Source organism: Lissotriton vulgaris, chromosome 4_1 (genome assembly GCF_964263255.1).
Source record: "Lissotriton vulgaris chromosome 4_1, aLisVul1.2, whole genome shotgun sequence".
Classification (NCBI taxonomy): domain Eukaryota; kingdom Metazoa; phylum Chordata; class Amphibia; order Caudata; family Salamandridae; genus Lissotriton; species Lissotriton vulgaris.
This window is the reverse complement of record NC_141691.1, coordinates 1,328,224,990-1,328,252,754: the sequence shown is the minus strand read 5'-3', so window position 1 is coordinate 1,328,252,754 and position 27,765 is coordinate 1,328,224,990.

Sequence of the window (27,765 nt, the reverse complement as noted above, 5' to 3'; positions counted from 1 at the left end):
CATTAATATTGGCTAGACAGTTAGTAAAAGCAAGCATTATTAGGTCTTAAAATATATTTTTTATGGGGGTGGGTAGAACATGGTAGTAATATTCATTTTTAGTGTAAAATTGTTTATGTTTTTAAGATGAGTGGAGTTTCTTTTTAATGTTTATTTTGTGTTGCTTCTGTATGTGAACTGTTTGTATTGCCTTGTTTGGCATGATTTCAAACTGTTAATATAAAGAAAAGAGAATCAAAAGATTAGGTCATAGATGTAGTGCTTGTTTTTAGAGAGTGATCGAGCGTTTAATAGTAGGCAGTCTAGACTAAAGACTGTTTTTTGGAGGTGATTTGACTTTGTTTGCTAGAAGATTGAGTAGTTCTGTTTAAACAAATAGCAGTTGTACAATTAGTGTTAATGTTAACTGTATGAAAGTAGACATCATGCTGTTTGTCTACATCTTAATCCTCATCCAATAGGGTTAGAAGGTATTTTTTGGCTCTGTGTTTGTAGGTGGTGGAGTTTGTGATTGAGAGTGAGTTTGTGAGCTGTGTTGTTTTTGTAGAGTAGCCTTGTTGTGTAATAGACATGGAGATGCAAGTTTGTGAAGAGTGGCATGTTGTTTATTTTGTTTGCATCATTTAGGGTGGAAGGTTTGTGGGTTAGGAGTGGTGGTTGAGCAGGTGGGTCATATTTTAAGGCACTAAATTGTGTAATGGATGAGAGGCGAGTGAATGAGTACTGTTGTATTGAGGTTTTTGTGGTAGGTGTTGGGGAAGATACAAGATTTGGGAGTAAAGATGATTTAGGATCTGCATAATTTGTGTAGCTGTGAGGGTGGGAGTGGGTGTTTGTTTCTCTTTTGTGATGAAATATAGTATGAAGTTGTGTGTGTGAGGTTTTGATGTGCTGGTGTGTTTGTTATGTTTTGTTTTTGTGGAGTATTGAGATGTGATATTGATAAGTCATTTTCTGTGAAGGATTCAAATGTAAAGTACTGTTGGTGACTGGAAGTTGAGTTGTAAAGGGGTGGCGATGTGCGCTGGAGGAGAGCGTATGTAGTGTGTGAGTGTGGATGGACAGGGGTTATGAGTGTTTGTATAAGATATGGTAGTAGGAAGAGGTAATATGTGTGGTGGAATGGAGTGTGAGGATTTTTTGTTGTGTGTTTTGGTGTAAGGAGGAGGAGGGTATTGTTGGTGGATGATATGAGGGAGGGTTATGTAAAGAGTTGGTAGTCATAGAAAGGGGTCTGTTAGGGATAGATGGAGAGTTGAGCTGGTGTTTTGTATGAACAGAAAGTGTGTATGTGAAATGATTTAGGTTATGTGTAATGTGGATTTGTGTTGTGATGGTTATTTGTGGATTTAACAGTTGTATAGGACAGTGTCATATTCTGAGATGAGCTGGGTGAGTCTGATGCTGCTCAAACATTTGAGAAGTGCTGTGGAGCAGGGGTCATTTCAGTCTTCCAGGTGAAAGTTGAGAACATCAAGGAGAATTTAGGGTCCGTAGTCGATGGTGAGTGTAACAACCAAGGGGCTCATTAGGATTGCGGATAATCCGCATCCTCCAGGCCGGCAGAAGCCACCGCTGGCCCGGAGGATACAGATTATCCGCTACGGACTGGAAAAAAACCCCCCGCCAGATTAGGATGGCTGGGGAATCTATTTTCCGTCCGACGCTTTTCCGCCGTGGTCGCCTTCCGACCGCGGCGGGAAAGCTCTAACATGGCTGGTGGTGTCTATCAGACACCGCCAGCCATATTACGATAGCTGCGGTCATATGCCTTTCCACGGCGGCATTTCCGCCGTGGAAAGGCATACGGTGTTGTCTACGGGGGCCCATTGCAGGCCCCCAGGGGTGAAGTGGGGGTGGGGGGTGCACATGGGGGGGTACCTGTTGTACCCCCCTGCCTTTGCGTGCACAAAGCGGCAGGCACCACGCGGTGCATGCAGCTTTGTGTACGCAAAGGTAAACATGGTTTTTTTAACATTGCGGCGTGTGCTGCTTCAAGTCACAAGACGCCGGGATCCTTTATCTACGATACGTTGAAGAAGCCAGACGACTGACCACACTCTACCCTTAAAAAAATCATCCTATCATTTCCATATGAAAATCGATCTGGCCTTTCTTCTAGATGCTCATATCTTAAGAGCCAATATCCACAACGCTGAGATATTTGAAGTGTTTTATTATTATCACCATACCCATTTCCAGAATTAATGAAATCCTTTACGTCGCGATCAAAATACATTCAAGGAGATCACACGTTTATATATCAATTCTGTATCAGCACTTCCCCTACCATTACGCTAGATCTACGAGATTGAATGTACAACTAGCTAGGATTTCTGACCAGCTTTTCCACTCAACTCAAGCTGTTTTTAGTCAAAGACGGGTCACCTGATGAAGGCTAACGAGTCGAAACGCGCGTAGTGTGTATCTACCGCTTTGCCTACATCATGTTCATTCATCTTCCTTTTGTCTGATTTTATGTCTCGTCATATGAATGTTTCTGCACCTTTAATGATAAACCATTATTGATTTAGCAATGTATAAAAGACTTCTTTAAAACTATTTATCAGTCATCTTCTAAAAAACTCATTTTTTTAAAAAAAAGTATATATTCTTTATAAAATCAAACAAATATAATACATTTTGAATAAAAGTACAACAAAGTGGTCCATGGTAATTTATATATAGTGGGTTCTTATATCACTATTTGTTTATATGTTATGTGTACTAGTTATAGACCTTTTTCAAACTAGATATCAAGCAGCACCCGTTGCAGTGTTAAAAATACAGGATGTGACCGCCAGGGTGGCGGTCACATCCTAATTGGCACGGAGGGACCGCCACTGCCCCTGCGGACGGTCCCTCCGCCTCTGGGGTGGCGGACGGACGCAGGTCCGTCCGCCATCCTAATAGGCCCCAAAGTCAATGATGAGGTTGGTAATGGGGACTTGGAGTCGGGTATTCTCTGTGGATGTAGTGCATATGGTGGATACCTTGTAGATGATAGTGAACCCTTCTCCTGGATTGTGAAGACAGTCCAGTTGAGCGATATTATCACCTGAAGGGATGGCCATGGCAATGTCGGCAGAAAATGAGGGGTTGAGTCAGGTCTCTGTGATGTAAAATGTCATCCAGGGTTTAGACACCTAAGTAATGCTGCGAGTGTCGCTGGGTTGTGATTAGACCAGGGCTCCTTTCACTGTGTGAGGTCAAGGTGCAAACGGGTGCAGGTGGGTTTGCATTTGGCACACTTTTGATGAGACAGCAGTATGCCTGCTTTTCACATCTGCTGTGTGCCTGTGTTACAGCTGCTACTAAGTAGGTCTGTAATTTTCTGTATTGATGGGTGATGTGAAATGAAGTGCTCTGGCTTTCCCTCCTCTTTTAAAGGCTGTTTTGGTGGTAAAATAAGTAGTGTCTCTTCCTGTCCAGATGGAAGATGGGAAATTGAGTGGTGTCATTTCCTTTGCAGGTGGATGATGGGAGATCAGGTGATGTCACTTCCTGCACTGATGTGAAATGAAGTCCTCTTGCTGGATGTCTTGTTTTAAACATGTAATATCTCTTCCTGGCCCGATGTATGAAGGGAAATTCATTGATGTGTGCAGGTAGATTATGAGAGATTCAGTGATGTCACTTCTTGTGCTGATGGGTGATGAAAAATGAGGTTCCATCGCTTGACTTCTTCTTTTAAAGACATTGTTGGCGTAAAAAACATTAATATCACTTCCTGTCATACTGGATGATGGAAAATGCAGTGGTGTCACTTCCTGTGCTTGTTTATGATTGGAGATCCAGTGATGTCACTTCCTGTGGTGATAGGAAATTAAGTCTTCTTGCCTAGTTTCTTTTAAAGACAGTTTGGTAGGAAAACCAGTCACTACACATCCTGTTTAGATGAATGATTTAAATTTCAGTGATGTGTGTGTGTGGATGATGGAGATCCAGTGGTGTGACTTCCTGTGCTGAGGGATGATGGGAAGTGAAGTTCTCATTCTTTGCTTCTTCTTTTAAAGACAATTGTGGCAGGAAAACAAGTAATATCACTTCCAGTCCTGCTGGATAATGGAAAACTCAGTGAGGTAGCTTCTTCTGCAGCTGGATGAAGGGAAATTCAGTGATGACACTTTCTGCCCTGATTGATGATGAGAGATTTAATGATGTAATTCACTGTGCTGATGGGTGATGGGAAATTAAGTTCTCATGCTTGGCTTCTTCATTTAAAGACGGTTTTCACAGGAAAACCAGGGTTGTATGACGATCCAATCACAAACACTCGCATCGCATGCCTTTACATCGCAATTAATACACCGCATCTGCCCTTACATCGTGAGTAATCACATCGCATACCATTATGTCGCATTGATATAGGCATGCATGTGAAATACCGTAACATCGCATACAGACACCCCGCATGGTATTACATAGCAATTTGTTGCCATATGCGCATTTCCCTTCACCCGACCCTAAACCCTAAACCTTAAACCTTGAACCAGTACCCTACAATATGGCACGCTAACCCTTCCCTAAACCCTAAGCCCTAAACAGTAATACAAGCCTACACTCTGACCTCAACCCTAAAGCCTAATCCCCAAAGGTGAAAACAGCCCCTATACTGTAAGTAGCCCTAAGCCCTACCAAACCCCCAAAACAGTACCAATATTAAACGAAGCCATAAGCCCTAATGCAACCCCAATCCAGCACCCATTCCCTAAGTAGCCCTAGTAGCCCTAACGCCACCCCAAATCAGCACCAATTTTCTAAGTAGCCCTAGTAGCCCTAACGCCACCCCAAAACAGCACCCATTTTCTAAGTAGCCCTAGTAGCCCTAATGCCACCCCAAAACAGCACCTATTCTATAACGACCCCTAGTAGCCCTACCGCAACCCCAAAACAGCACCCATTCTACAAGTAGCCCTAATCCCCCACCTGAAAACAGCAGCTATACTGCAACTAGCCCTAAGCCCTAACGCAACCCCAAAACAGCACCTCCTTACCTGTGTTGTCGATGTTCCCGCATTGTCTCCCTGTCGTCTGTGTTCCCCGGAGGCCGTCTCAGCTGCGTTGTGAATGCGTGCATTCTAAATGCACATGCGACGTAACGGCGTGCGTAGATAACGCATGTGTCGTACCGTCCCGTGCAATGTAGGTGCACGCGATGTAAACACATGTGCTGGAACGCATGCGCTGAGCTGGTTGTTTCCCGAAAACCAGTAATGTCACTTCCTTTGTAGGTGGATGATGGGAAATCCAGTGACATCACTTCCTCAGCTGATGAACGATGGGAAACCCATGTTTTACCCTGGCAAGGATTGTTATTGGTGCCTGGATGAAGCTCCCACCCCTCTCAAAGAATAACTTAATTTCTTACAGCAACAATAAAAGTTTAGTTGTTATTTTACCAAATTACCGGACAAGCAAATGTTTACTTCAGGCATAAATCATACATTCTAGAGTTGCTCTCTGGCATCAGGGAAAACCAAACCATGCATAATGTAATAATAAATACATCACACACTATTGTTTTTGCTGTCAAAAATAAAAGTGTTCAAACTAATTTGTCAATTTAAGCTTAATGCTTGGAATGGTGTTGTACAGCTATTATTTAATGGTAGGGATGGGAGAGACATGACTGCAGCAACCATGTGAAACAATTATGACATGGGTACAATGTTTCTGTGGAGGATGAGAAGATGTAAATGTATGCTTAGGCACACATTTGGAATGCCTGTGTACCACAGCTGCTTATTTAGTACAATATTGTTTGCAGCATAATGAATAACAGCTGCACACATTTATACAACATGCCCTTCCAGCCAGAGATTCAAGCAAGTTTTAGTGGAATGGTAATAACATGTTCACTTTGATTCCCTTTATTCTAAGGATAATTAATTTCTGCTTCAAAAGAAGATATTTACTAATGACTTGAAAGGATGTCTCCAAATAGTGTATTTATTTGTGTGGGTATTGGAAATGGGGTCTCTAGTAGGCAGTGGTTTGCACCCTGTCCAAGTAGGGGCCACCACTCTAGTCAGGGTAGGTTAGATACACACCCTAAATTAACCTGTGGTTACCTTCTGGTAGGTTGGCACAGAGCTGTCGGTCTTAATTTAGGAGGCAATGTGTAAAGTATTGTTGTAACACTTAAGTTACAGTAACTGAATTGAAAAGACTCCACACAGGTTTATAACAATTAAGAAAATGTATCTGATTAAATCAATACCAGAAACAAACAAAAAACAATAAGTAGAAGTCAAAATAGGAATTTTTAAAAATTCAAAGTGGAAACGGTACTTAGAAGTCAGTAGAGGCAAAAGGTTACTTGAGGTCATGAATGACCAGTGCACAGTCAAAGCTCAGGCCTACTGTGATCGACAGCAGGCTGGCTACACAACCTTGACTGGTCCAACTGAAGAAATACCTTGGATGGAGCTTTTGTCAATGTCAAGAGTCTACTGCGCTGTCATCGCTGTCCTGCTTTATCGTTGGCTCTGTTGAAGTCAATGCAAAGCTTCAACATCGAGCAGCCTCTGCATCGCCGATGAGCCAAGCAGGCTGTGGAAGCTTCATCATTTAGCAGTTTCTGCATCAGGGTCAAAGGGCAATGCATCGGAAATTATCATAAAGTTGATGCAATGCATCACATTTTGCAGAAATCAGCTGCAGTACCAACTTCTGAGGCCCATGACTGGAAGGGGCACCTCAGGCAAGGGTAGGACTCACAGATGGCAGAGTCCAGCAGCACCAACCAAGACCAAGACTTGTTGTTTACCTTATTCAAAATTGTAGGCGCATATAATACCAGCAGACTCCTCAAGTAAACACAATTCCACCAAGACTCCTAATCATATGGATGTCATTGCATGAAATCTGGAAAAGAGTAGATTTTTGAGAATGTTTTAACTTTTATTGAATTTGAGATGAATATCACATGTTGGATCATTTTGAATATTTGTAAACATAAAAATGTATTTTTTATAAAAAGTTTGTGATAGTCCATGGTTTGGAGCATACATCTTTCAGAGTCTACTACATGGGCTGTAGAAATGTCTTTATCCTTATTTGTGTTTTAATTGAGAGTGGAGTCTTGCTCCCAATCTAGTGTGTAGCAACCAAGGGATAACTTGTTTTTACTTACGTGACCCACAAAAGTCCAAGGACCTTGGTAACGTTTTGGTATAGAAAACAATGGTCCTAGACAATTTTGAGCTTGCACTTTAGTTGTTAGCGGCATTCATTAAATAAACGCATATCAAGTACATATAGAATTCCCTTTGTATCATTAATGTACCACCTATTCCTACAAAAGCCAAGCATGTATATCCTCAAGTGACACAAAGGCACAAAAGTATATCTCAAACAGTGTCTGTTTTATTTCTTAATTATGTTTTATATATTTATATCATAGATCATCATATTCAATGTTAAATTAGAGAAAAAGGTTGCTCCAAAGGGAGTGTGAAGAAGGAGAGTGCTTGTGAAGTAGGACAGATATGAAGGAGGGGAAACCAAAAGTAAAATAAACAATCAGTTTCACGTGTTCCTAGAAAACTGGTCGTGGTTCACAGTTAGTAGCACCAGTTTTACAAGTAGGCCTGTCCCTCAAGTTTTTACTATTTTCTGATGGTGCACAGCGATTATTCATCCGTGAGAAGGGTAGGGATGGGATGATGTCAGGTACAGGCTCACTTGAGGACATTGTTGAGGTTTCAACCCTAGCGCATAGAGGGTGGCTTATTCCTCTGCAGGCGGGTCTTTCTGAGGACAGGGGAAGAGGGGGAGGCAATTTAGGATGAGGTGAAGTCAGGATTACAGCCCTTCAGACGGCGGTCTGCACTGAATCTGTGGTGTGGCTCAATTTAATTTAGGAGGATGGAGGCTGTATTTCAGAAGAAATTAATCAAGGGTGAGTAAATCACCCACATCATCTCATTCTGTGGTTACGACGCAGCCTAGGAGATCCGTGCTGAACTCCTCGAGTCGCGTCAAAGCCAATGCACTACGTAGAAGTTGCAAAACGTCATTTTTTTTATTGATTGTTTATGAGCAGGAAGGGTTACCTTCCTGCTCATAAACAATCAATGTCCCTTTGCTGTTTCTATGTGTGCTGCACAACACAGCACAATATGAGGCAGCGTCAAAATCAATGGGTGTTGCGGTAGAATGCCACACACATGAAGCAGCAGATGCACCGCTGAGCTGGCATACTGGATAGGGAACAGGACCTGCTGGGCATCAAGGTGGCAGGGCTCAGTGGATCATTATTTATTTATTGTGTACTACAATGCCATTATATTTATTTCGAATACCATGCTGCTCACACTCAGAGGTACGTTAAGTTTACGTTATGAATACTATGTGACCCAGCTTGAGCTAGCCATTTGTTCAGTGCTACCGAATAGTAATAATCAGCTCTCGCTTGAGCTGAATATTTAAGAGGTTCTGCAGACTCCTCTGTCCTCTCACTAAGATAGTGATAGTAGTAATATAAAATTTAAATTTAAAATTTAAATTTCGCGGTACTTATATAGCGCACGGCTACCCCTAACGGGGTGTCCCGGCGCTTTTGCATTGGGAACCCGTCCTGGCTTTTCCCTGTGAGATAGCCCCTACAGGGCATCCCCAAGGTGAAAGCCAGGCATCCCGCCGCGGGGGGCCGTTGTGGAGATTAAGCAAGCTAATGCCCAGAGTTGCAGAGTGAGAACCCATGACTAGAGCAGGCACCGAAGCGAGAATTATCGAGTCCGCGGACATTTGAGCTCAAGACCCTGCCGCGACGGGAATTGAACCCTGGTCCCGGGTCTGACCTCAGCTTCTGGGTCTGCCTGCTCTACACCGTGAGCCACACTTCTCCTCTCAATATCAGTGAGTTAGCATTGTCTGTGCCTTTCTTTCTGTAGCTCATACAGTCCCAATATCCCAGTGATGTGAAGTATGGATCTATGCAATAAAAAGGGAGACTGAGTAGATCCATCAAAGAGAATTGAAAAGCAAAGATCATTCATTGAAATGCATTAGTACTTCCAAATGTATTTTAAATTTAGGAAATTAGGAATAGGTCAACTCAATACTAGTGCTATAGTCAATTTGATTTAGAAACATAAAATGCCACTGTGTTTACCTGTCAAAATATTTTTGGGGAGATTAACTGTACCACTAATCTGTTTTTTAATCTTCTTTATTTCTTACATCAGCATCCGAGGGCAAGAGGTCATCATCAATTGCGGGTGAAGTTGAAAGGTCTGCCATCACCAGTGCCTTGGCAGGTAGAACTACCAGTGCCATGGCCAATGGTTCTGCTGGCCCCGGTAAGTCCTCCTGTTATCATTATTTCCCTAACTTTTACCCCTCCCCACTATTACAATAATGTTGCCTTGCTTAGTTTTTTTTAGATTATCTCCTTTTGTTCTACTCCTCTTCTATTTAATTTTTGTTAAATTCCTATTATACCTGCATTCTTCTTTTTTCCATGTTTTCAGTTTCTGTACATGAGTTCCTCCTGTTTGCGCTAGTCTCTAGCTTTCCTCTGTATTATTAGTAAGCTTTCCCTCTCCCCTTATATACTCTGTCGACTGGTACTTTAAGACTAAGAAAACAGGTACTCTACTGTGAAGATTGCAGGCCCAAGTAATCTAATATTCATCATGCATGTTTGTTGAAAAGGCTTAAAACCAGGTTCTGTGACAGTGCAGCAGGGCATGAATGTATGAGGTTCCAGTGCATTTGCCAACCCGGACCATATGTCCTTCATTGACCATTATTCCTCCACTTCATTGCACTCAGTCATCATAATTGTGCCCCTTCATTACGAAAGGTTTTTGATTGGCTTGACTACCTGGCTTTTTAAAAAATGTCAGCCAGTAAAATGCCCGAAGTAATAGTTTTGATAAAAGGGCCTGCTAAACAAACTGTAATTAGCTATTTTAGTTGTACTTTATGACAATAATAATAACAAGAGGAGGTGTACCTGGCATCTCAAATGTTTAATGTTTTTTCTAGCCACACAGACCACCAGTTCCAGGGCTAGGTGCAGCACCAGTGTGCCCGATGTGGCAGAGCAGGCGGTTCAAGGGGGAGTCCCAAATGTGGCAGGGACCCTTGCTGGTAAGTGACATTGCTTACTTATTGACAAATTAAGTATATTCATTGTATTTCTTAAGGGTGGAAGATATCCCACCAATAACCATTCATCACCTCCCTGCCTATGACATTTTGTCACATGTGACCTAACTGCAGCATGGCTCAATTTGGCACTGCTGTTTTGGCTGTGTATTGTGAATATGTGTCAGTTAATGGGGCACATACGAAGTTTTTAATGCATTACAAACCAAAAACAAGGTGTGATTCCCAGTGTCCAGACAGTCACCTCCTAGTGCGTCACTCCTTTGTTCTTTCCTAAGTTTTGTCCCAGTCTACAAAAAAAAAAAATCCATTCTTGGCTTGTGCCATAGTTTTCTGACCAAGTGATATATGAATATATATTTCATGGTTTCCATACTGGATTTACACCTGTACAAATCTTTCCCTTTCAATATTTGTCAACTGCAGTGAATGAGTAAGCCACTTGAGCACATGATGGTCAGCGACACCCCTCTATTCTATAGCAAAACCTCTACCTACCCTGCCTAATCCCTCTACTTTACCCTACATTAGAGTAAGTTAAGTTTCATAACTGCCAAGCAAAGGTATCTGTTTAAAATAATTTGTGGTCGAGGGTGAGGCCAGGAAGTAAAGTGGGAGTAAGTGCCTTATTTCAAATTTGACAGATGGGTTACTCTGTGACAAACCCGCCAAACAAAATCAATGTCCTGTTCCTTTATACTGCAGTGCATTATTGTTCCCACTGTTTACTTACAGCAGACAGGATATCCACGTGTTAAATGTGAAGTGTGTGAAATAGAATTAATATTATTATTTTGTCTCTTTGAAGCATTGGTAGAATTGAAAGGCAATTGGAGAAGAACAGGGCCATTGGAATTAAAGTAAGATAATAAATTGTCCATTATAGCTGCCCCAGCCGCGGACTGCAGAGAGTTGCAAAGTACCCAACACGCTAGCATGCCTCCATTAATTTAGCACACTGGTGGTGCTTCATAGTGCATAATGCCTTACTCATTAATGAGATGTAATTTATTTTTATTTTTACACACACCAAGTCTATTTATTTTTTTTCTTCTAATAAATCCTTTAAAAAAAATCCCTTTGTTTTTTCATTTGGTGATATCTGTTCTGGCTTAATTTCTTGCAGCCAGTCATTTTAATGTGAAGCATGTGGGGGTAAAACCATGCCAATGACTAATCACACCAAAGTTGCCAATGGCCTTAGGGGACCAACAATGTACTGCTACTGTGGCACTCTATAATTTTAAAGAAGTGTTTGCACAGAGCATTGTTTACAATTTGTCTTTTTTCCTTTTTTTCTTTCTTGCTATAGCTACTCCTGCTGGTCCACCACCACCACCATCTCAGCAGGAGATAGCTGTCTGGTGGTAAAGACAGAAGATGGAGGCCATCAAGACTGAATGCTGTCAGCTGGTGGCTCTGGAGGAGGAGGCTGAGGCATCTGCCACTGTCCTGGGCCCCAGTTCCTCCAGGCAGTCACTATTGCCTCCATCCCAGCCTCATCCCGCCAGTGCTACTGGCAGCAGGGATCTGGCCAAATCAATACTGCTGCCTCCTTCCTACCCAGACCACTTTGGACAGTGGATGATTCACAATTCGCTGAAACTGAATGGGGAGAAGACTGAGGTGATGGTGTTCGGAGGTAAGGAGGAGGTTTGGTCAGCTGATTGGTGGCCGGTTTCACTTGGAGCATGTCTTGTCCTGACGGCATCTGCTGGAAATCTTGGGGTAGTGATCGATCCCACCCTCAGTATGTGCCAACAGGTAAATAGAACAATTTCCATCTGCTGGGGCGTCCTTTGCATACTGAGGAGGATTAGGCACTATCTTTCGCAGCAGGCTAGGAAACAACTGGCAGTTGCTCTAGTGGGCTCTCGTCTGGACTACTGCAATGCGCTGTATGCGGGACTGAATAAAAGCCTGCTGCAGCGCTTGCAGGTGGTCCAGAACGCAGCGGCTAGATTTGCCCTGGACCTGCCTCGGGCCACCTCAGCCACTTTGGCCAGGAAACGGCTTCACTGGCTTCCTATGGAGGATCGTATCCTGTTTAAAACCCTGTGTATGGTTTATAGGGCTCTGGCAAGAAACAGGTCTATAGGAATTGGGTCCATCCTGTCCTGTTATACCCCTTGTAGGAACTTACGTTCCTCTAACAAGGCTCTCCTATCAGTCCCTCGTATTCGAAAAGCGAGATGGGGAGGCAAAGCCTTTTCCAACCTGGCACCCAAGTGGTGGAATGTTCTTCCTATAGAACTTAGGGCCCTCCCTACTCTGCAGCTATTCAGAAAGGCCCTGAAGACCCGTCTTTTTGTGCGCGCATATTTGTAGTCTGACTTGCCGTTTTTTAAATTTTTTTATTTATTTTGTTAGGCGCCTTGACACCTTACGGTTTTAGTTGCTCGTTATAAATTATTTTCATCATCATCATCACTTCCAATTCTGCATACTGCATGAGGTGGGGGAAGCCTTGGCAGGAAATGGCAAGCCTTCCTCAGGAGTTGAGAAGCCTTTGGGACCTGTATTGATGGTGCCCTAAGAAGCTATTTTTATTTTTTGTTTTGGTGGAAGGTAGTGTGTTGTGGGAGGAAAGAGTGGGAATTTGGAAGAGAACAGGGCTTTGGACTTTTCTTTGGACATTCTAGATATTGGTCTAGATATTGGTTGGGGGTGGGGTAATTTGTTCGGGGAGAGGGGGCCTATGGTGGGTGGAGAGAGGGTGGGCTTTATTGATACTGTTAAGAAGAAAAATTAAAGATAACAATTATTCTGACTTTATGCTTCAATCAATCAGTGACACTTATAGAGCGCGCTACATACCCGTAGGGTCTCAAGGCGCTTGATATAATTTGTGTGTGTTTTACTTTTACTTTGCACTGCTGCCTTTTAGTGCTAATACCAGTTAGTTATAGTCAGTTATACCCTTCTCTTATTGCCATCTGTAAGTATATTGACCATTAGGAGGTTATTGTGCCATTGCCCATATTTTCTACAACAACCTAGATAAACAACATGGACATCTTATCTGCAGTAGATGTTAGTTACTAACCAACATAGTTCGCTACCCTCCATAATACTCTTACCTGGATAATTGAAGTGATAGCTGCTACCTCTCTCAATCTTCCAAAACATTACTGCAGGGTTTCTTAATGAGTCATCTTAATGGTGGGGGTATTAGTTGTAGGCTAGTGTGCTAAAAGTTAAGGCATCACAAGGGAGGTTCCGCTCCATTCCCAACTAGGTGAGCTGGAACTGTCAGATTAATTAAAACGATTATTCATCACAGGCAACTATATTGATGGAAAACACAGAGATATTGGGTTATATGTATATCATAATTTTACAAAAACTGACTGAGACCAGAGAACCACAATGACACAAAGACCTGATATTATAAAAACAGCTAGCAACAGTTACTTCTTCTGAGCAATGGGAAGCTAGTATTTAAACTAAATGTGCAAAATCCTTGAGTCAGGAATAGTGGACTCAGAGTTAGGAGATGACAAGGTTAAGCATTTACGAAACACAAGACCTGAAAGATGATATTGACAAATTAACTTATATATCTAAATTATGGATCCCTTTTATATGTGGGTGGTAAGTGGGACTGGTGTGGGCTATTGCTCATGTAATAGAAGATCCCGCAGTGAATTGGTGTCACATTCACCACATCCTCTCCACCAAGTGTGTGACCTATTTATGGTATAAATTAAGCCATACCTCAATAAATCACACAGCCTGTTGCAAGAGGATTCAGGGTTTGTGAATGGATGGGAAAGGGGAGTTGGGTAAAGGTGTGACAAAGACAAACACTACACAAAAAAAATATTCATCAATGTGATGAGCAGCACATCATCATCAAACCGGTTGTGGAAGGAAATGAAGAAATGGCAGTTCAATTAAATGCATTGCAAACACTTTTTCAGCTCCAGAGAATTAAGTTGTTATATATCTAAATATTCTATCATCTAGGTTTGAAAAATACAAATTTATGGAGGCGTGAACCCACACATTTCTGAAAATGATGAATGTTAAAGCAAAAATGGTACTGTACATTCCAAATTGGGCGGTGCATCTGCATTCTTCTTGCAATATCATTCTTGGGTGCCTGGCAGAACTGGTCCGGTAGGGTAAACAAGAGTTTTAGGGAGCATTTGCCTTTTGTGCAAGAGAAGCCCTGCGTATTGTAAACTAGAAAATATACTGTAGAGTCAAGGAGAAGGACAGAAGGTAAGCTTAATTGAGAATGTACCGAGATTCAGAGGCATGGCAAGAGCATAGGCTGCTGCAATACCATGCACTGTGTGTACCTGAGCCTGTTCATCAAATGCTGCTAGTGGGCCTGCAGCACTGGTTGTGCCACCCACACAGGTAGTCCCACAACCGTGTTTCAGACCTGCCACTGCAGCATCTGCATGCCGTTTACTAACATGTCGACCTGATAAATGCACCCACTTGCCAGGCCCTAACCTTCCCTTTCCCTATATATAAGACACCTCTAACGTAGCCCCAAGATACCCCTATGGGCAGGTTGCAGCGTGTGTGAAAGGTAGGACATGTACTGGTGTGAGTTACATGTCCTGGTAGTGAAATACTGTGCATTGTAATTTTCACTATTGCAAGGCTAACTGTCTCATAGGTTAACATGGGAGTTGCCTTGTAACATCTTACAACCATAAATTCCCACTGGGACAAGATAGAGAGCTGGAGTTTAGGCTTCCTGAACTCAGAATTCAAAAGTACATCTTTTAGTGAAGATGATTTTTATATTGTGTGTATAAAAATGCCACTTTTAGAAATTGTGTTACAGCAAACAAATGATGGACGGAATGCTGACAATGCAAACATTCTCCCCCAGTCAAAAGATCTGGGTTAAATCCATCGTTCTTTTGCCCACTACGCCACCCCAGTTTGGACCCAGCCATATGCAAATCAGTTTTGACCCTGTGCCCCATGGGAACAGTCAAGCCCGAACTGCCAGGCCAGGTCCCCCTGGACCGGAAACAAGCATCCTGGGACAGGTTTCAGGGTATGTTACCCTTCTTCAGCCAGGCTAGCTTGAATCCAGTGGCACAGTGAGCAAGGGGCCCTTGTCTGGGCATACCCATCCCACTTAGGGCGAAAAGTGTTACAGCAAACAAATGATGGACGGAATGCTGACAATGCAAACATTCTCCCCCAGTCAAAAGATCTGGATTAAATCCATTGTTCTTTTACCCACTACGCCACTCCAGTTTGGACCCAGCCATATGCAAATCAGTCTTGACCCTTTGACTGGGGAAGAATGTTTGCATTGTCAGAATTCTGTCTATCATTTGTTTGCCGTAACACTTTTAGAAATTGGGCATTTTCTTGATTAGCCATCCTGTGTTCCTTTGCCATTTGTGCATTCCCTGACTGGGTTCAGAGTAACAGGAGCAGGGGATGTGCATTCACACTAGACAGACACAAGGGGGGGGGCTTGAGATGTGTCCTTGCTTCCTGAGTGAATCTTAACCAGGCTGAATAGACCTGGCTGCATTTAGAGTAGTGGGACAAGTTGCTGCTTACACTTGAATGGGCTGTGTCTGCCCTCTACAAAGCTGTGTCCCCCTCCTGTAGTGAACCTGACCTGAGTCAGGCAGAACTTGTTTATATATGACAGAGGAACTTTGTTTGTACCAACTTCAAAGGGAAAATTGTATAAATATTGGGGTCCTGAACCCAGAACTTTGGAACTCTCTCTGATTAAGGAACCTGCCAAGAAGAGCTGGAGAGGCTGTAAGGAGAGACTACCACTTTGCTGTGTGCTTTGCTTGGTTGGCCTGTAGTGGCTGCTTCTGTCTTGGGCAGGGAAAGGACTGGAATTAACTTTCTTCAAACTTCTTCTTCTGAGAATCCCCACGTGCTGAAGTAGAACTTGTACCCTGCCCAAGAAGTCTGAGGAACAGCAAAGACTTTGCCTTCCTCTGGGGACCACATCTGGGACTGTGTCATTCAGTTGCCACCGAGGGAAACAGCAACCCAATGCTGTCACCGAGACCACTAACCTGAAAGGCAGCACAGAGAGCACAACTGCATTTCGCAATCCAGCTCTCACTAACGACACCATCTGCCGCCAACACCAAGCGGATACTTGCACCATGACCTGTGGCCACCATATTCCGTACTGCCTCACTACACCTTGCCACCCTGGTCTTACTGAGGATGCTGCTGAACGCTAACATCAACACTGCTGCCTGGATAGTGGTTTGGGGGCATAAATGGTAAGTTGCACGATGCACCATTGACCCCAGATCATTAGCTAGCGCCGCAGCTGCACTGTGACCTGTCAGCATTGCAATGAGCACCCACCCAACTTTGCACCGCAGCCCTGGTCTAACTGATTCCACTAGTCAATCGCCACCAAGCTGCTGACTGCATTATGACCTGATGGCACAGCATGCTGCACCACTCTGCTTCACATTGCAGCCTCGGCACACACCACAGCTGGCCTACACCAATGAGGTCAGCCAGATCCAAAGGTACTGTTTGAGGAATTTCCGACATCGCAGCCGTCCCAAACCATCATGGTCAGCTGGAACCAGTGGATTTGTGTGTACACGACACTACAATAGCCCCGGACTGAAACATCAACTTCAAGGAACTGTATTTAAATTCTATTTTTGCTTATTGATATTTTTGAGTGCCTGTATGTTAGATTCATATCATTCTGGTCTTGTTTTGCACATATAAATATTGGCTATTTTTCTAACACTGGTGTGGTGTCCTTTTGTAGTGTTTTCCCTGTGTTACTGTGAGTTATGTGCAAACGTGTTCAACATTGCCTCTGAGATAAGCCTGACTGCTTGTGTCAAGCTACCAGGGGGGTGAGCAGGGGTTGTTTTAGAAGGGTATCCTCCTTACCCTGACTAGAAGGAAGTATCCCTAATTGGTCAATGTGCAAACATTGTCAACCATAGACCCACATTTCTAACTGCAAGTAAATCTCCCTAAGTGTGAAAGGGCCATTAACCTTCAGGAAAAATGAGCTCCCATCAGTGATGCAAATCATCAATATTAAGTTTACAAATTAGTTCAGCACCTCTCCTCACTGTCTGCCACCACATGAATAATCAATCATCACTCACAATCACTCAATGATATATCACTCATTAGTGCAATAGGTACCTGTTCCAATCCAAGAATGGTGGTTCACAATGGCATCTCCTCTTTGATTCAAGCAACACATTGGCGGTCTTGATCTTTAGTGGGGCAACACTGCTAGGGGATGTAAAAAAAGCAGAGGCATGAGATGAAGGCAGGCATTGTCTCTAATATCCTAGAAGGGAAAGGGGATGCTTCCTAACTGCACACTGGCCGAACTCCAATCCGATCATATATATGTCTAAAAATGGCAAAACATATATAATGTTCCTCTATCTATATACTATTTCTTTTTTGGCAAATCACTAAGCAGTTTGATGATAAATAATTAAAAACTTATATATATGAGATTGAAAGGGATGTCAAAGGTGCCTGCAAATGATAACGGGCAGCCTCGCATGTATACGTCTGCCTGAGATGTGCAGTTGGCATCACAACCCAAGCAGACGTGTACATGCGAGGCTGCCCATTATCATTTGCAGGCGCCTTTGACGTCCCTTCCAATCTCATATATCTTACAGTCCATACAAGACCCGGGACCTACACTGTTCCATTTTAGCCCAGTCTGATGTGTTTCACTAGACGGTTTTTAAAGTTCTCCAACTGGACAGACCTAGCCCTTTATCCTTGGCAGTCTATCTTCCTTCCTGGTTGTTGTACGGGACACAATCCGATTTTCCTTTCTCGAGTCCTGATTCCATTTCTCTGCGTTGTCGTATATCCTCAACTTCGTACTTTTAATGCATCTGATAGTTGCTCCTATCATTTAAAGAACGTTGGCCAACTCCCTGTGGCTTTTTAATATATAAAATCTTTAGAAATTCAAGTGGTTCTCCTGAAGAAGGTGTGTGTCACACCAAAACGCCCATAGAGATCGCCATCTTATCTCCTCATTCTTTGTAACCCTTGTAACATTCTATCATTATGCTGACATTCTTCTTCTTTGATGATATGTTGAAATAATTATTTTGAATGTATTGTCATTTTATGATATGTGTGTGACATTGAGATTGTTTTACAATTCAGATTTTTATATGCAATAATAAAATGAAAAACTTTTTTAACACCTTTTGTTTGTCAGTACACTGAGTTCCTGTTTGTCATTTTGTGTGTGTTAAACCTTGTTTCAGACAGGTATTCAGTTGCCTAGGAACTATTATTACTTAAAGTATTGTTACCCTGTCCTAGGAACGCTTACTAGTTTCAGGGGGTCCCTTTTATCTAATTTGAAAATGCCTGAAGAAGAACAGGAGGTAGGTAGATGTGTCATCGATTGCCTCTCCTCAGTGCATACTTCAACTGAGGTAGTGGTGATGCCGGTCTCATTGGTGGCCTTACAAATATGGAAGCTGGCAGTCGTTGTGGTATCAGTGCTACATCCTTCGGAGCCGGTTTAATAGGTGGGGTAATGTTAACACCCTTTGAGGCAGCTCCATGACAATGACCGGCTCATCATCCTTATTCCCTTTCATAACTGTAAGGTTTTTATGAATTTGCCTTTTCCCTTGACGCTCCTGGCATGTCTTGGACTCCGGCGCTGTCCAATCCATGTCCAGGTCATCAGAAGGGGGCTTGGAGAAGATGATACCCTTCCTTTTTGTTGCTGGAGATCTGGAAGCCAATCGTTCAACAACAGGTACATACTGCTCAGCAGGAAGCTCAACCCCCTGTTCTGCTCCTACTCCAGGAAGATCTACTATTGTAGCGACAATTGGGTACTTCTTTGAGGCTGAGAAAAATACAATTCAGAATCACTGCTCATTGCCATGATTGTCGTAGTTGCCTCAATGAGAGAAAGGGCCTTAGGCTTAGGTTTTGGTGGGGCCCTTGATATTGGAGTGCGGCAGTCGCACTGACCCTATAAAATGTATAAAGTAATGAAAATAAGGGCAGAATTGCAGCTGCAAATTTATTTTTGACAAACAGATTTACTAAAATGTACTTCACACATTATTGCCCGAGTTCTTTTTGTTAATATAATTTAAGGTCCTCTTTGTTTGTGTCTCCACCCACCATTTTTTTTATTTACATTGCTAAATACAAGTGATTTTAATTGTTCTAATGAACAGGGAGTGGTGTGGCTCACTGGTTAGAGGCGGCAGACCCGTAAGCAGAGGACGGCCTGGGACCAGGGTTCGATTCCCGACGCGGCAGGGTGGTGGACCAGGGTCAGCGGGCTTGATAATTCTCGCCTCGGTGCCTACTCCAGTCAGGGACCACACTCGGCAACTCTGGGCATTAGCTTGCCTCATCTTCACAACGGCCCCCCCAGACCGCCGGGGATGCTTGGTCGCACCTTAGAGATACCCATTAGGGACCATCTCTCAGGGTGAGCCAGGATGGGTTCCCTAGCGGTCGAAGTGCGGAGATACTCCTCTGGGAGTTGATTCTAGCGCTATATAAACCCACAAATAAATAAATAACATTGTGTCTGGGAATAGCTGTTTCTCCTAGTAAAACTTACAATTGTGTGTTATAGGGACCTTTGTTCTACCCCATGTCCCTGTATATCCATTGGTTCCCTTTTGTTTCAGTAAAAGGTGTGTGCACCTATGACAGGCAGTGGGGTCCAGGTGAAACTGGAATAATTCTTCAAAAAGTAATGCTGGTGTGCACTGTGCAAAATTGGTAGGCAGGGGGTCCTTTAAAAAATGGAATAACCCTTAAAAAGTGAATGCTGGTGTGGCCTATGGCAGCAAGGGGGTCCAGGGAAAATGGAATAATCCTTAAAAATATTCATTAAGGTGGTGTGTGCTTATGGCAGGCAATGGTCTCCAGGGGCAAATGGAATAACCATTAAAAACTAACGGCTGGTGTGAACCTATGGCAGGCAAAGTGGTACAGGTTGGAATGGATTAATCATTCGAAAATAGATGCTGGTGTGCCCCTATGGCAAGGAAGGGTATCCAAGGGGAAATGAAATTAAATTGAATGCTGGAGTGTGTGCACCTATGGCAGGCAGGGGATCCAGGGGAAAATGGATTAATCCTTACAAAATGAATGCTGATGTGCTGCTGTGTGCATATGGCAGGCAGGGGTCCACCGGTCCAAGTGATAATGACTAATGACAATCCTTAAAAATATAATGCTGGTGTGCAGCAGGCACCTATGGCAAGCAGGGAGTTGATGAAGGGAAAATGTAAATAATTAAAAGGGTTTAAAAAAATTGAAAATAAATAAATACATTTTTGCTGGTGTACTAGGGAAATATGGGAAACCCATTGGGAGGCAAGTCCGGGGAAAAATGTAAAACAAAAATGCATATAATAACTCCTGGCCATATATTCATATACTACAATGATTCTAAAGCATATTTAACTGCTATCAGGGAAAAGCAAAAGAAATGAGCAAAAACAAAAAAGCATAGCCTTCTCCTATTAATCTCCCTAGAAAATGGCTTCGAAAACTGGAAAAAATATTTACACAGTGGCTGACTGCACACAATGACCGCAGGCTACATGGTCAACCAACAACAGCCAGCAAGAAGGCATAGCCACAACAAAGAGCACATGTAGGCCTATGGCAAATGCACACTGGCTGGCTACACAAAATGGTAGCCGGCCACATTGACAAAAAAGAACACATGCAGGTCCATGGTCACTGACTACACCAAATTGCCACCAGCCATATACAACAACCGCAGGCAAGTAGGCATGGCACTAATAGAGAACAATTGCAGCTCAATGGCTTGCTAACATGTGGCTGCCCCGAGCCACATCGTCAAAAAACAAGCAAAGAGGCATGAACAACAAAGAACACATGCAGGCCTATGGGCACTGACTACACAACATACCCCCCCGGGCACATGGCATGGAGAACAAAGACAAATGGTGGCCCATGGCAAACACACACACACACACACACACACACACTGGCCAGACAAAGGAGGCATGGTTAACATTGAAGAAAACACTACCATAAATTCAGCAATGCCAACAAAGAAAATTAAGTGAGCTGTAAAAATCTTTACAACAACACAAATCAACACAAAGCATCAGATATTACCACATAAAAATATACATGAAACATGAAATACAAAACAAACCACATTTTTTATTGAATCCAATGCCAACCATGCCCTAATTGATGTTTTATAACAATGTATACCACAGAAGAAGTTGCTACGTGTATCTATGACAAGTACCTGGGCAGGCTAAGCCACACAGTAAAATTAATGAATTGTGCAAATTTAACAAACAAGGAGAAACAAGCATTTGCAGTGTAATAGGTCTCGCATTCACGCGAGTTTGAGCGATTGGCATTGTAAATGACAAATGCCTTTTATTTATGTTTTGGGTTTTAATACATAAATAAAAGGCATTGTCATTTATAATACTAATAGCTTAAAGCCTCGATTTGCAAGACCTATTGCATTGCAATAAAGGGCCTTCTCAAACACTTGTTGGATTGTAAATATCAGAGGAAGATACCGGCCTGCAACGTCTTCAAAGTAGTGATCAATAGTGTAGTGAAGATTTGTAAGTGCTGTAAATTACACAGACAGAACGTGTGAATTGAGAGTTACATATGATCTGAGCTATAAACACTAACAAAGTGCTCCAACACCTTTTGCTTTGTGATTACACTGTTGTGGCGCGGGAGGTGGGAGCAAGTTCCTGCCCTCTCCGTGATTTGAGTGTGCAGTGTGGAATTGCGTAATGTCATTGCTATTGTTGGTCTAATAAAAAACACTTCAGCTGTAGTAGGGCCCTGGCTTCACCTCCTGGTGCAGTTTGGGCTGTGCTTTATGGCAGGCATGAAGGGAGAGATGATCTCGGCTGCAGCCCTGGACTCGTACGGTGCCCCGGCTGTTACTAGTGAGCAAGAGGCACTGAGGTGGTGGTATTGGTATTGGTGGTGGTGGTATTGGTGGTGCTGGTATTGGTGGTGGTAATATTGGTGGTGGCATTGGTGGTGCTGGTATTGGTGGTGGTTATATTGGTGGTGGTAGTAGCATTGGTGGTATTGGTGGAGGGGTGGTATTGGTGGTGGCTGCATTAGTGTTGGTGGTGGTGGTGGTAGTATTGGTATTGGTGGTGGTGGTATTGGTGGTGGTATTGGTACTGGTGGTGGTGGTTCTGGTATTGGTGTTGGTATTGGTGTTGGTATTGGTATTGGTGGTGGTGGTATTGATGGCGCTAGTATTGGTGGTGGTGGTATTGGTGGTGGTTTATTGGTGGTAGTGGTTATATTGGTGGTGGTGGTGGTGGTATTGGTGGTGGTGGTATTGGTAGTGGTATTGGTGGTGTTGGTGGTACTGGTGGTGGCATTGGTATTGGTGGTGGTGGTGTTAGGTTTGAGAAACCCCATTCTTATTATACACATAATTTGTGTCATAGTAGGTTAGCAGTGTGCTGCTAAATGACATCTCATGTGTGTTTATGTTATGCAATCCACTGAGTTATCCCTGTAACGTGTCAGCTTTAGTTACCAAGTGTGACTCCATTTTGTATTTGGTAATCCCTATTAGGCTGCTTAGACTGTGCTTGAAATAGGCCTCATTATTCGTAATGCCTGCCTCAGCAGAACAATGTATTTCGTTATTTTTTTCTCTTCTGTTCAAGGCTGCGTCTCGACTTACTAATGAACAGGCCATTCTTCCCTCGCATACCTATCCTAATGTGTAGTTCTGCTCCCACATTAGGAGACGCTGAGGCTCAGCAAGGTAACCTTGAGTTACAGATAGCATGTACCCATCGGCTGGTGGTAGCTCATCCTTCTGTGCCTCTTTGTTCATGTTCGGCCCAGGCCGGTAACTTTCCACTGCCGGCGTGGTTTGGAGGCTCTTGGGAAGAATCATATTGTGTTACAGACGGTTGGGGGGGTCAGTCCCTCAGCAGACATCTTAGGGTGCAGGTCAGATCGGACTCCTCTGCAGAGTATTGCTAATAAAAGCCTGTTTGTATTCTCTACTATCTCGCCGACTCTTCATTACCTGGGAAGACATAGCAGGTGGTTTTAAATAACCAGAGTAGCCCCTAAGGGCAAGTTCCTTCAGTTGTGGTGGTATTTGTGGTGGTGGTGGTATTGGTGGCAGGTTAGTGGTGGTGGTGGTGGTGGTATTAGGGGTGGTGGTGTTGGTATTGGTAATGGTGGTGGTTTTGGTGGTGGTAGTGGTATAGGTATTGGTAGTGGTGTTGGTGGTAGGGATAGTATTGGTGATGGTGGTATTGGTGTTGGTGGTATTGGTGTTGGTGGTGGTATTGGTGGTGGTGGTGGTATTGGTGGTGGTATTGGAGAGTTGGTATTGGTGGTACTGGTGGTGGTGGTATTGGTGGTGGCGGTATTGATATTGGTGGTGGTGTTGATGGTGGTATTGGTTGTGGTATTGGTGATGGTAGAGGTGGTGGTATTGATGGTGGTGGTGGCAGCATTGGTGGTATTATTAGTGGTGGTGGTGGTATTGATGGTGGTGTTGGTGGTGGTGATATTGGTGGCATTGGTGGCGGTGGTATTGGTGGTGGTGGTAGTAGTGGTATTGGTGGTGGTATTTGTTGTGTTGTTGCTTGTGGTGCAGGCACCCGTTTTACGAGGGTGGCTGTGCTGTTAAAGAAAACACAAGCGGTTTCAACTGAAGCAGCGCATGTCTGGCCTGCAGTAAGAAAAACTCAATAAAGTAAATAGTGCTTACAGACTAAATACCAGGTCCGAACATCCGAAGTAAAAGGGCCAGTCGCCATGGGCAGGTAGAAATTAAGACAAGGCCATATTAAGGAGGGACTAACAAGTCTATTAACGAATCCAAAGGCAGCACTTGCGAAAGACAATGACACAAGCCAATGAAAAATATGGGAGGAGAGAGGGCGCGACTTCTCTCTCATGCTCTACTACAGCATGCGCGCTGCTGCTAGACTCAATCTAAAAACACTGAAATCTAAAACTTTTTTCCGTTATAAAAGATTAAAAAATAAATGCAAAAAAATAACTAGGCCCTCTATTGAAAATGCAGGCCACCCCCCATTATAAAAGTTTAAAATAAAAGTAAAAATACTGGTGCATGCCCTCTATCAAACACACTGCACACTTATACAAACGTTTTTGAATTTACGTGTGATATCGCCAAAAACAAAGTCCCTACATCCAATAGTAAATATACAGCAGACAAAGAGAGTAATCTTTCCACTTTGAAATCCAAAGGAAAGGTCCTTGGCTTTGCTTTGCAAGTAGCTGTTGGGCCCCCAAACAGCCTCCTACTGCCCTCGGCCAGCCACTGCTGCCACATTCTGCTTTCCTTCCCTCCTTCTACTCCTTGCTTGCCATTGTCTTCTGCCTCTTTCTTCCCCTACTTTGCCTCACTTGCCTTATTGCATTTGGCCTTTTCTTCATCTACTTTGCCTCATACTGCCTTCTGTCTTTTTCTGTTCTTTACTCCTCTGTTTGCATTATTGACTTCTGCCTTTTCTATCCTTTACTCATGACTGCATGATTGCCTTCTGCCTTTTTCTGTCATTTACTCCTCGGTTAGCATGATTGCATTCCACCTTTTTCTGCCCTCTACTCGTCCCTTGCCCATCTGTTTCTGCTGCTTTCCCTCTCTTGTTTCCTACCCTTGTGTTCCCCACAGCTGCACTTGCCTAGTTTCCCATTTTGCCCTAAACCCACCCACCGCCACCCAGCGCCCCTCCTACCTCCCAGGACCTATCTAATGGAGGCTGCAGGATGATCCCATTGAGTAGGCCCGCTGACACTACTCTCCACCTAGCTGTCAGGTCCGGAACATCTACCCATTGCTCTCATCCAGCTGCAGGTGCCACAGTAACGCTTTCCTTTCTCTGCCCTTGACTCCCCTGTTTGCCTTACTGCCTTATTCTTCATTCTTCCCCTTTTTTGCCTTTGGTCTTTTCTTCCTCTTCTTCATCTCATTTGCCTTATTGCCTTCTGCCTTTTTTGTCCATTACTCCTTTGTTTGCATCATTGCCTTTTGCCTTTTTCTGTCCTTTACTCCTATCTTTGCATTATTACCTCATCCTTTTCTGTCCTTTACTCCTCTGTTTGCATTATTGCCATCCACCTTTTTCTGCCTTCTACTCCTTTACTGCCACCTGTTTCTTCTACCTTTCAGCTCCTTTTTCCCACACTTGCGTTCCTGCTGCAGCTCCCTCCTAGCTTTCCCCCTCCCGCTTTTGCTGGCCACTGCCAACCAGCACCACTCCCACCTCCCAGGACCTACTTAATAGAGGTTAGAGCACAACTAGGCAGCAGGTGCAGCCGGCATGGCCATCAGCACCTGTCCAAGCCTGCAACGCACACAGCTCTAGGACCCCTGGCTCTCCTGCAACTTGTAGAAACACTACCACAAAGTACCTAGCTCTAGATCCCATACTCCACAACAACTGCTGCCTCATACCCCACATACAATGGTAGGACATTTTTCCTGTCAGTACTGACTCTACTCCTGTAACACCAAAGAACCTTCAGGTACAACAACCACCACCACGCAGACCGTGCGAACCAAGACTGCTCCATAACAACTTCACTGCCTCTTTTTCAACATACGCTCATTCTGCAAGCATGCCACCTAGATCTGGTCCACCATCACTTCTCTCCCTCCGATGTCCTCTTCCTCACCGAAATCTAGAGCAACCCTGCAGCTGCTCCCGACATCACCTTGGCAACACCAGTGGGGTACAAGATGGCACACCGGGACTGCATCATCAAACACGGAGGTGGAATCACCATTATCCAGAAAGAAAACATCCATTGCATCACCGCCGAAGATACTGCAGATAATGGAACACCTCAATGAACAACTCAAATTCAGCAGCAAAACCACCATCAAAGGCACACTTGCGTATAGATCTCTAGGACCATACCCCAGTATCTGCAACACTATCCCCAAACTCATCGGCCCACTCACCATCGACTCCAAACACTATATCTGCCTAGGAGACGAAAATATTTCCCTCAATGACACCAACATCACCGACCTCCTCAAAAGCATGAACAACATCAACCTCACCTAATTAGTCACTCGCCGCAAACACTACGTAGGGCACACACCATTTTCATGGAAAGAAACAAAGTCAAATACAGCCATGTCATCAAGCTCACATGTACAGACCACATCATCATCATCATCCACTTCATGATCCCAGGATCCCCTCGCACTGCCTTCAATCTGCCTACCACCTCATACCACACCAGGAACAAGGTATCGGATTGCCAGTGGATCAACACTCTCATCACCTTCCGCCCTAACACTGCATCCAACCTAGAACATGCTGTCAGAAACTTCTCCATCTAGATCACTGACTGCTCTGACAGAGTCACTGCCATCAAGCTCACCCTTGAAAGTGACTAGAAAGGAAATGGCACACCAACAAAGAACCCATCAAACGAGCCACCTTGAAGTCATCCCTCAACCAATACCCCTAACTACTGAAAAAGACAAAAAGGAACACCCTAGAAGACCAAATCAAAAACAGATCCAACCACAGCAAGGGATTCTTCAATATCGTCAGACAGTTCTCCAACCCCTCAGCCACCAAAAACAACATCACTCCTTCTCAGTAACTCTCTGAGTCACTGGAGAACTTCTTCCATGACAAGATTGCCACCATCTACAAAAACTTCAAACCCTAAACCACAGCCGCTGACAAACTCAACCTCCTTGCTCCCTAGGACGCTAACCCCGATGCGGGCCCTACTCACCACCTGGTATCATCTCAACACACGAAACACTACAGCCATCATAAACCCTGTCTTCTCAGGAGCACAAAGGGTCCCCTGTCCACACTACAGTTTCAACTTCAGGAGCAAGATGATCAGCAGCGCCCTCACCACCATTTTCAACTCATCCATAACTACGGCCTCCTTCCCTAAACTATGGAAACACCCAGTAGTCAAACACCTCCCCAAGAAACCTTCTGCAAATCCCAGCAAGCTTAAGAACTATCACCCCATCTTGCTGCTCCCCTTTCCTGCCAAAGTCCTTGAAAAGGCCCTCAACAACCAACTCACACATAACACCTGAAGGTCAACAAACGTCTGGACCCCTCCCAATCTATATTACGCACATAACTCAGCACTGACATCGGCCTGTTCATAGCCACTAAAGACATCAGAGTCCTCCTCAACCTGGGAGAAATGGCATCCCTGATCTTTCTTGACTTCTCAGCAGCATTCAACACCATATCCTACCACACCCATATCAAGAGGCTTCATCAGATTGGAATCCAAGGAAACACCCTCAATTGGATCAACTCCTTCCTCACCAGAGAATATGCCTACCACCTTTCACCTTGTAACCCAAGGACATTATCTGCTGAGTCCTTCAAGGCTCATTCCTCACCTCACACAGTTCAACATCTACCTGACTCCCTTGGCCAACATCGTCGAATCCCAGGGAATAAACATGATATCCTACACAGATGACACCCAGCTGATCCTCTCTCTATCAGAAGACCCCTCCACCATGAAGGCCAACTTCCAGAACTTGGATCAGCACTCACCAACAGACCACATGCACAGTCAGAAGTGTTGTTAATTCAAGACGCTGAGCCACACCTGTAAATCCCTACT